At 39.6% G+C, this 10,678-nt stretch overlaps 1 long non-coding RNA gene across 1 annotated transcript; it reads right to left on the reverse strand.

Annotated features, from left to right (window-relative positions):
• Positions 1 to 259: 259 nt before the first annotated feature.
• LOC138674290 (uncharacterized) lies at positions 260 to 1,769 on the reverse strand. The gene is made up of 3 exons (XR_011320583.1): positions 1,540 to 1,769; positions 1,363 to 1,431; positions 260 to 672 (listed from the first exon to the last, which is right to left on the reverse strand). It is a non-coding gene; the product is annotated as an uncharacterized lncRNA (long non-coding RNA).
• Positions 1,770 to 10,678: the final 8,909 nt, after the last annotated feature.

The raw sequence follows: 10,678 nt of genomic DNA on the forward strand, positions 1-10,678 counted from the left end.
TGTACTTACGAGCGCTGAGACACTGTTTTCTGAAGAAAGAGCAGTTGGTCATAATGCACATACGGTGTCACCCGTTTGCCACTTGATCCGCTTGGTGCATTCTGACTGTTCCGGTAGTCACGGACAAAGCGATCGCGGATGGACTTCCAACGGGTATGGACAGCATCGGCTTTAAATTAAAAAAAAAAATATATATATATAAAAATAGTAGATTGTGTTAAGATATAGGAAAAATTTTTCATAGTTTGCTACGATAGTTGATATATAAATAGTAGATAGATAGTTGTTAGATAAGAAATAGTGTAGAAATAGTGTATAGATAGATAGATATATAGTGTACAGATAGTTGATAATTGAGAGATAGATAGCAGACAACAAGTGGATAGGTTGATAGGATAGAAAATTTTTTTTTTTTTAAACATTTTCCGATGTTACGTCACCAATATTTACCAATTTTTTTCTTTGAGGTTGTCGACTTCTCCATGTATCGGGGATCAAAGTGACAGATTATTTGATCCCACAACTTCCGGTTCTTCACGATGTCATGGTGGGAGCTGTCGCTCTGGTCCCATATGGAGGGGTTGGCTTCCACAAGGTTAATAAGTGTCTCATTGTGGATAGTCAATGGCTCTTCGTCAACGACAATCCTTTTTTTTTTGTCGCTGACTTGGACTATGTAAACACAAAACGTTATGTTGATAGTGTCAATTTCACTGGATGGCCATATTCATATATACAGAGATAGATAGATACATAGATATAGCAATATATAGATAGATAGATAGATGTAGATAGATAGATAGATAGATAGATAGATAGATAGATACATAGATATTGATAGATAGATATATAGACAGATAGATAGATACATAGATATTGATAGATAGATATATAGATAGATAGATACATAGATATTGATAGATAGATATATAGATAGATAGATAGATAGATACATAGATAGATAGATATAGATTGATAGATAGATATTGATAGATAGATATATAGATAGATACATAGATATAGATAGATATAGATAGATAGATAGATACATAGATATTGATAGATAGATATATAGATAGATACATAGATATAGATAGATAGATATAGATAGATAGATATAGATAGATAGATACATACATAGATATTGATAGATAGATATATAGATAGATACATAGATATAGATAGATAGATATAGATAGATAGATAGATACATAGATATTGATAGATAGATACATAGATATAGATAGACAAATAGATGGAGCGATAGATAGTTGATAGATAGTTTATAGATATAGTAGATAGAAAGTGAATAGATAGATTGTTAGTAAATATTGGATAGAATATTTCTAGTTTTATATTTACCACTGGCAGTTGTGGCGACGACAGACGTCTAGGGACCTTTTTTCTTTTTTGTCCTCCTTGTGCCACAACCTATTGTGTATGTAAAATGTAAAAAAAAATATTTTAACATTAAATAATGTTAACATTCATTGGATCAATAAATTTATGCCTGAAAAATTCAACATGTGTGCTATGTACCTTTGTTGTTTTTGCGTGTTTTTTTGGGGGAGGTCTAACAGCCTCGGGCTCAGAAGACTCCTATTCACAATAAAACAATAAACAGGATTGTTATGCCTAGCTCAATACAATGGAGTTTCACACAACATGGTTTTTTAAAGTGCAAGCCTACCGACTCAGAAGAAAAAATCGCAGACACGCTGCTGCTGCTGCTGACATCTGTATCCGACATCTGTGTGCAACAAAACAATACATTTTTAGTACACACACATCTGACGGACATTACAGACTCCCATGATGTATACAGAGATATATAATATATAGAAATGTACTTACAATTTATAAGAGCTACGGCAAAACACTCTGTCACGTGCAGGAGACTTTGTGTGAGTGGGATATTTTAATGGCCGAAGTCACATTTCCTGTCACATGACCACATGTGACCACCCTCAAACGCTATTAAAACGTGTGGTCCTATTTGGAAATTTTTCATGATTTGCGTCTGACTGCGTTTGCCATAGCCTTCTATGGCAGAATGAACGCTTCCGTTAGTAGTGCGTTAGCTTGGCCGGACCCGAAAACGCTGCAAGCCGCGTTGAAGGTCCGTCAGAAAAAAAACGTTATGTGACAAACGCATACCAATTTAGGGATGCGTCACGATGCGTCAGACAATGCAAGTCTATGGGCGCGTTAGTATGTGCGTTACATTGCGTTTTTACTACTTAAAAACGAGTCCGTTAGACGGACACACCTAGCGCAATGTGAACCCAGCCTTAGGAAAGGCCGCAGAGGTTTAAACACCATTATGCAAGAGGCATCATTAACCAAATAGCACCATGAAGACCAAAAAGATCTCCAAACAAGTTAGAGACAGAGTTGTTGAGAAGTACAAGTCAGGGTTGGGTTATAAAAAAATATATATCCCAATCTCTGATGATCCCCCAAAGCACCATCACATCCATTATCATCAAATGAAAAGAACATGGTACCACAACAAACCTGTCAAGAGACGGCCGCCCACCAAAATTCTCAGCCCAGGCAAGGAGGGCATTAATCAGAGGCAGCACAGAGACCAAAGGTAACTCTGAAGGAGCTGCGGAGTTCCCAAGGAGACACTGGAGTATCTGTCCGTATGATCACAATAAGCTGTACACTCTATAGAGTTGGCCTTTATGGATGAGTGGGCAGAAAAAAAGACTTTACTTACAAAAATTGTGAGACTCACTTTTTGTTTTATCAAAAGACTCCCAAAATGTATGGAGGAAGGTGCTCTGGTTAGAGGAGACCAAACCAGCACAGTTCATCACCCCAAGAACGCCATAGTGAAACATGGTGTTGGCAGCATCATGCTGTGGGGGTGTTTTTTGGCAACAGAAAAAATGGTTTGAGTCAAAGTAAAGATGGTGTGAAATACAGGGATATTCTTGAGCAAAACTTGTTTCAGTCTCTCAGTGATTTGAGACTGGGACAGAGGTTCACCTTCCAACAAGACAGTGACCCAATACTGCTAAAGCAACACTTGAGTGGTTTAAGGAGAAAACGTGTATATGTTTTGGAATGGCCTAGTCAAAGCCCAAACCTTAATCCAATTGAGAATCTGTGGTGAGACTTGAAGATTGCTGTTCACCAGAGGAAATCATCTAACTTGAAGGAGCTGGAACAGTTGCCTTGAGGAATGGGCATAAATCCCAGCGGTAAGATGTGGAAAGCTAATAGAGACTTATCCAAAGTGACTTACAGCTGTAATTGCCGCAAAAGGAGACTCTACAAAGTACTGAACTTAGGGAGTGAATAGTTATGCACACTGAAATTTTCAGTTATTTTGTCCTATTTGTTGTTTGCTTCACAATAAAAAAAAAACAAATGTTCACAGTTGTAGACATGTTCTTTACATGAACTCATGCAAACCCTCAAATAAAACCGTGAAATTCCAGGTTGTAAAGTAGCAAAACACAAATTGCCATGATGGTGATGGGAGGGGGAAAAATACTTTTGCAAGCAATCTGTACTGTTATTAATTTCTGCTGTGTGCAGCTGCAATACCGAGCAAAGCCCCAGGCATGTAAGAACTTCATTACCTGGATATACGTTAAAGAGGACAGTGAGCAGAGTAGCCATTTGTGATCCTAGTGACTAGATATGAGCGAACATTTTAAGGCTCGGTTTGGCTATGTTCGTTGAACTTCCCGATGTTCGTCGAACAGTTGAACATAACACAACACCATTGAATTCAATGGGAGGCAAAATTAAACACAGACAACACTTTTATTTGGGCCTAAAAGCTTCCTAAACAGTCTGTTCCCTAGTATTTTTGATAACCAGGAGTATTCATCAGCTGGCGCCTAAGCTATCAATAAATCTAAAAAAAACAAACAAAAAAAAAAACACAAAACAGCATGGGGTTCCCCTGCATTTTTGATAACCAGCCAGGCAAAACTAACAGCTGTGAGCTGCAACCTTTAGCGGTCAGCGTTAACAAGACTGGTTATCAAGAATAGAAGGGTCCCTGTGTTGTTTTATAATTCAATAAAAAAAAAACAGTGTGGGGTCTCAAGCCCCCAGCTTTAGCTTGGTTAGTTGTTAAAAATGGGGGGAGGGGACGGCCCACGCCGTTTTTAAATTATTTAAATAATATAAAAAGATGGCTCTGGGACTCCTCTATTCTTGATTACCAGCCTTGTTAATGCTGACAGCTGAGGGTTACAGCACACAGCTGTCAGTTTTACCTAGCTGGTTCTCAAAAATGCAGGGGAACCCCACTTTTTTTAAATTTTATTTATAGCGCAGGCACTGGCTAATGAATACTCCCCATCAGCCGCCGCCTGCTCTCACTGTTAACAATTAAATACCACTCTCAACATTGTCCCCTGCTAGTGCTGAGCGTAGTGAGCAGGGGAGTGATATCAGAGGTGTTCAGCACTTGAGGCCAGGGAACAGCGCGAACAGTAGCGATGATTCCCAGAGGCCGGTACGTGTCACACAGATGACGCACCGCTGTCATCCATGTGTCATCAGTGTGCACATGTGAAGGACGTTTTCGGCCCATGCTGCTACCGGAAACCCAGACAAATAAAAAAAGCCCTTAGTGGAAGCTCAATGATTTACTGAGCTTTGGCTGAATTTTGCCAATTTTTAGGAGAAATACTCAGGAATCCGAACACTAATCCAAATGTGCAACATACGTTCTGAATTTGAGACTGGCGAACGTTTTCTGAGCAATTTCACTCATCTCTATACAAGACAGCTGCCAGATCATAGCTCAATCATGAAGGACACAGATTTGACATTCTACAGGATGCCAGCTTAGGGAACCACAGCCCCGGCTGAAAAAATACATATGTGCTCCATTGACCATCACTGAACGCATTGATATGTTTGGGGGCTGGGGGTGACCAGGATTAGGACCCACCGGTCACCTGGCTCCATGGAGGTGTTCAGAAAAGCCAGGTCGTAACCTTCTGGTCACCTGGTCTTGAACATCAATGGACTGTCAGCTTCCTATGCATGTCATTACCTCCTCTCTATGTGTGCCACTAGTGGGGGTAGTCGGTCCAGGAAGTTGCAGCTGGTTCTAATCCTGTTGAGTCAGAGGAAGGGTGAGACTTTGTAACTTTGGGTATTTTGCTGGGACTGTTCTATGTGCTTTTGTTGTGGTTCAATACAGTATTGTCACATTGTTTTACCTCCACCGTGTGTTGTCCGAGTAGCAGTATGCCCACAGCAAAAAGGAGAGTTCTGTGAGAGGATACCTGGTCCAGCGGGCTAGAGCACCTGCTGACCCCCAGTGTCTCCACAAACAGGCTTACGTAATCAAAGATGTATTGTTCTCAGCTTTCCAAAGTATGTTTTCTCTGAAATGTCACAGTGTTTCAGAGTAGACAAACGTGGATGCAAAAACGCAGGCAGTGTCTAATGTAAAACCAAAGAAAAAGGCCAGCACACCTGTTGGTACAAGTGCAAGGTGTAGATGCACATTCCCACTGTGGTGATTAACAGACATAACCTAGGAAAAAAAAAAACAATGAGCAAATACTCTGCAGTAAGTAGAGAAAAGTATACGTACTTAAATAATGTAAGGTACTCGGTTGACATTTTGTTTAAAAAAAAAAAAAACACAAGCCATCCCACCAAAACAAGGTGCACTCAATCAGGTTGGACCCCAACTCTTGCACCTGCCCATAGAAAGCTATATAAACAAGATGCACAGGCCAAAAAGGGAAGCCACATATCTAAGAAGTGAGTGAACAGAAAATTGGTGATGTTCAATACTTATGTAAAAATATTTCTAAAGGTGTTATTGACATGAAATTCTCGCCAGATGTTGATAACTCATTAAATTCACACAAAGAAATCAAACCATAGATGTCCATAAATTAAGTTGTGTGTAACAATGAGAAATGATACAGGGAAGAAGTATTCAAAACATGAAAAAAAAAAAAAGGTGCAAAAAGCCATGGAATGTCATGACCCCAGCTGAAATATATCATTAATTAGAAAGCAATCCTGTTAGTGAAAAATAATATCAGCTGGTTTAACTGATAGCCTGTAAAGAGGAGTCTCATTACCAAGGGACCACACAAACAACTCATTATGGGTTAAACCATTAAGCTGTCTCAAGACCTTCACAAACTTATTGCTGTAAAACATACTGATGACATTGGTTACAGAACAATTTCTAAACTACTGAAAGTTTCAGTGAGCGCTCTTGGTTCCATAATCCAGAAATGGAAAGAACATTATTTTACCATAAACTGGCAACGACTAGGTGCTCCCCACAAGATCTCAGACAGCGGAGTGAAAAGAATGAGGAGAGTTATTCAAGCACCAAGGACCACCGTTGGAGAGAAAAGGCCTACAAGAAAGACCTCAAATCAACAGGTACAATGGTTTCAAAGAAAATTATTGGTAATAAACTCAACCTCCATCACCTGTATACAAGTTTGCAAGGCATACCAAATATCACGAGAAATTAGAAGACAGCGGCACTCACCAGTTTGCTGATTCAATGTGTTTAATCCAAAGTTCAGATTATCTCAAACACATAATGAGAAATAGCGAGGGTGCGGGGAGTGCAGGAGGACAACCGCAAACCGCTTCTGAAGATTTAAGTTTGCAAGTCATGCCTCAATTGCTGAACAAAAAGCTTGTTCAAGTGCTTTTAAATTATGCTCAACAGCATTTAAACAAGCCTGTGAAATACTGGGAGAGTCAGCTGAGACCAGAATTGAACTCTTTGGATGCCATAATAAATACGATGTTTGGAAGTCAAAAGGCACTGCATAGCACACTAAAACACCATACCAACCAGGGCTGTGGAGTCAAGAGTCGTGGAGTTGGAGTCCATTGTGGTGGAGTCGGTATAAAATGGACCGACTCCTAAAATATATAATAAATTGGGTACAGTAGTTCAATGCAGTTTGTGGAGAATATTTTTTCATAAGAATTTGGGAAAGTTATAAAATGTCCTATTCCTGATCTAAATTCTAGACTTTTAGCTGAGATGAATCTGTACTGCAGTTTATGTTCATGATAAGTAGTGAGGCTCCTTCTCTACAGATAAGGGGAAAAATAAACACATGGAAGGAAAGCCTGCATTCATCTCAGAACTTCTGGAGTGAACAGGAAAGCAGGATTAAAGAAGGCAAGTACTTCCTAAAGCATACCTAAACTTTTAATAAACTGTGCATAAATCAATAGTCCAGTATATGTTGTCTCTGTATGCTTGATGTTTTAGTTTGTTTTTCCTCTTAGCTCATGTTTGGAGAAATTAGCTGCCCTGATGACTTCTATACACTATACATAGAATATAAGGGGAAAAACTGTTTTCTAACATCTCAAATTCAGAAATACAGTAGCAGGATTGATGAGAACATATATATGTGTGTTTTCTACAATATGATTCAGCACAAACATGCTCCCTCCCTCCTCCCCTCTTCATAGACTGTGAAGAAATATGATGTGAAGCATTTAGTGAGCTGTACACGGAGACAAGCCTGACATTGAAAGTTCAGCATAAAGCTAACGTATTTTACAAACTTTATATTCATCATCTGTCCTACTGATTTATGCCAAGATTGTTTTATTTATATCCTAAATTATACAGTGCATGATTCCCTATTCTTGCAAGAATTACAATAAACCTTATTTTTTTTACAGGACAAAAATATTTTGAGAGAGAATTTACATAATTACAAAATGTCTAAGAAGCATCTTATGAAGTCAGCGGAATTTGAGCATTTTACAGTGACTCAAGATAAAAAACATTTTGTGTCAGTGTATAAGTGACCCAGAAGAAAACAAATGCTGTGATGCCAAAATCAGTGCATACTCAAGCAGTGATAAAAATGCTCCTTCAAGAGCTTCCAATCTAAGAAGACATTTACAACGCTGCCACCCATAAATTTAGCTATGATTGGAAACGATCACAGCAGCACCAAGAAACCAGAGACCAGCACTTCCTGCCAGGCAAAGGAGGAGGAAAGAGCGTCTCAAACATCAGTTGCAAGCTATTTTATAGTGACAAAGTTACCGCAATGACGGAAGATGTGTTTGAAAGACAACTCATCTAGCTTGTTGTGAAGGACTGTGTACCATTATCATTATTTGCATAACCAGCTTTTACAGCTCTTAATGGAGAAATGGCCCATAAACTTGGTGTTTCTCTTGAAAGAGAAAGTATAAGAAAATTAGTGATTGAAGAAGCCCTTAACCAAAAGGAAGATCTTAAAAAGACTCTCAAAAGACGCATTGTATTTCTTAAAATGGATGGCTGCACACATCACAGAGTGAACTATTTAGCAATCAATGTTCAATATGTTTGTGACAACAAAAAAAATTGTTACTAAGATGCTGGCAGTAAAATATACTAAAGCTCTTCACAGCAGTCAGGTTCTCCACACTTTAGTTTAAAAAGTTATGCAAGATTGTGAACTAAAAAAAACAGGTTCTTGCTATTGTAAATGATAATGCTTCAAACATGATAAGTACAATTAAACTGATGAATAAGAATAATGAAGGTGAACAGCAGCTAGAAAAACATTTCACATTCAGTATGTTGGAGCTGAAAGGCCACAGTCCTGTTCCCATAACACAGGAACAAACAGATATCACTACAGAATAACAGCAAAATGATTCTTTACAATTAGATGATCTTGTTGAAGCTGCTTCACACCTCTTTCCTATTCATCACATGCGCTGTGTTGTGCACACGCTGGAGCTGGCAATAAGAGATAGTCAGCAAGAGGGACATGCTGGAACTCTGATTAGCAAAGTGAGGAAATTGGCTATTGCTGCCAGAACCCCTAAAATTGATTCCATCTTGAAGAGATGTGCTGGAAAAAGGGCAATTTTGGATCAAGTCACTCGGTGGGTCAGCACCTATTTAACCCCTTTCTGCCATTAGACGTACTATTCCGTCCATGTGGGGTGGGCCATACTTCCCAAGGACGGAATAGTACGTCATAGGCGATCGGCCGCGCTCACGGGGGGAGCGCGGCCGATCGTCAGCTGCTTATCGCAGCTGACATCCGGCACTATGTGCCAGGAGCTGTCACGGACCGCCCCCGGCACATTAACCCCCGGCATCAAACATGATCGCGATGTGCCGGCGGTGCAGGGAAGCATTGCGCAGGGAGGGGGCTCCCTGCGGGCTTCCCTGAGATCCCCGCAGCAACGCGATGTGATCGCGTTGCTCCGGGGGTCTCCTACCTTCCTCCCTGCAGCAAGTCCCGGATCCTAGATGGCCGCGGATCCGGGTCCTGCAGGGAGGGAGGTGCCTTACCAAGTGCCTGGTCAGAGCAGGCACTTGGTAACGCTGCAGCACTCTGAGACAGATCGGTGATCTGTCAGAGTGCTGTGCAAACTGGCAGATCACCGATCTGCATTGTCCCCCCCTGGGACAAAGTAAAAAAAAGTTAAAAAAAAATTTTTGTGTGTAAAAAAAATTTAAAAAAAAATTATAATGAAAAAAAAAATATATATATTATTCCCATAAATACATTTCTTTATCTAAATAAAAAAAAACAATAAAAGTACACATATTTAGTATCGCCGCGTCCGTAACGACCCGACCTATAAAACTGTCCCACTAGTTAACCCCTTCAGTAAACACCGTAAGAAAAAAAAAAAAAAAAACGAGACAAAAAACAACGCTTTATTATCATACCACCGAACAAAAAGTGGAATAACACGCGATCAAAAAGACGGATATAAATAACCATGGTACCGCTGAAAGCGTCATCTTGTCCCACAAAAAACGAGCCACCATACAGCAACATCAGCAAAAAGATAAAAAAGTTATAGTCCTCAGAATAAAGCGATGCAAAAATAATTATTTTTTTCTATAAAATAGTTTTTATCGTATAAAAGCGCCAAAACATAAAAAAATGATATAAATGAGGTGTCGCTGTAATCGTACTGACCCGAAGAATAAAACTACTTTATCAATTTTACCAAATGCGGAACGGTATAAATGCCTCCCCCAAAAGAAATTCATGAATAGCTGATTTTTGGTCATTCTGCCTCACAAAAATCGGAATAAAAAGCGATCAAAAAATGTCACGTGCCCGAAAATGTTACCAATAAAAACGACAACTCGTCCCGCAAAAAACAATACCTCACATGACTCTGTGGACCAAAATATGGAAAAATTATAGCTCTCAAAAATTAAAAAAATGTATTTATTTCCATTTTCCCATTAGGGCTAGGGTTAGGGCTAGGGTTAGGGTTATGGTTAGGGTTAAGGCTACAGTTAGGGTTAAGGGTACAGTTAGTGTTGGGGCTAAAGTTAGGGTTAGGGTTTGGATTACATTTGCGGTTGGGAATAGGGTTGGGATTAGGGTTAGGGGTGTGTCTGTGTTAGAGGTGTGGTTAGGGTTACCGTTGGAATTAGGGTTAGGGATGTGTTTGGATTAGGGTTTCAGTTATAATTGGGGGGTTTCCACTGTTTAGACACATCAGGGGCTCTCCAAATGCGACATGGTGTCCGATCTCAATTCCAGCCAATTCTGCGTTGAAAAAGTAAAACAGTGCTCCTTCCCTTCCGAGCTCTCCCGTGTGCCCAAACAGGAGTTTACCTCAACATATAGGGTATCAGCGTACTCAGGACAAATTGGACAACTTTTGGGGTCCAATTTCTCCTGTTACCCTTGGGAAAATACAA

Source organism: Ranitomeya imitator, chromosome 4 (assembly GCF_032444005.1).
Source record: "Ranitomeya imitator isolate aRanImi1 chromosome 4, aRanImi1.pri, whole genome shotgun sequence".
Taxonomy (NCBI): domain Eukaryota; kingdom Metazoa; phylum Chordata; class Amphibia; order Anura; family Dendrobatidae; genus Ranitomeya; species Ranitomeya imitator.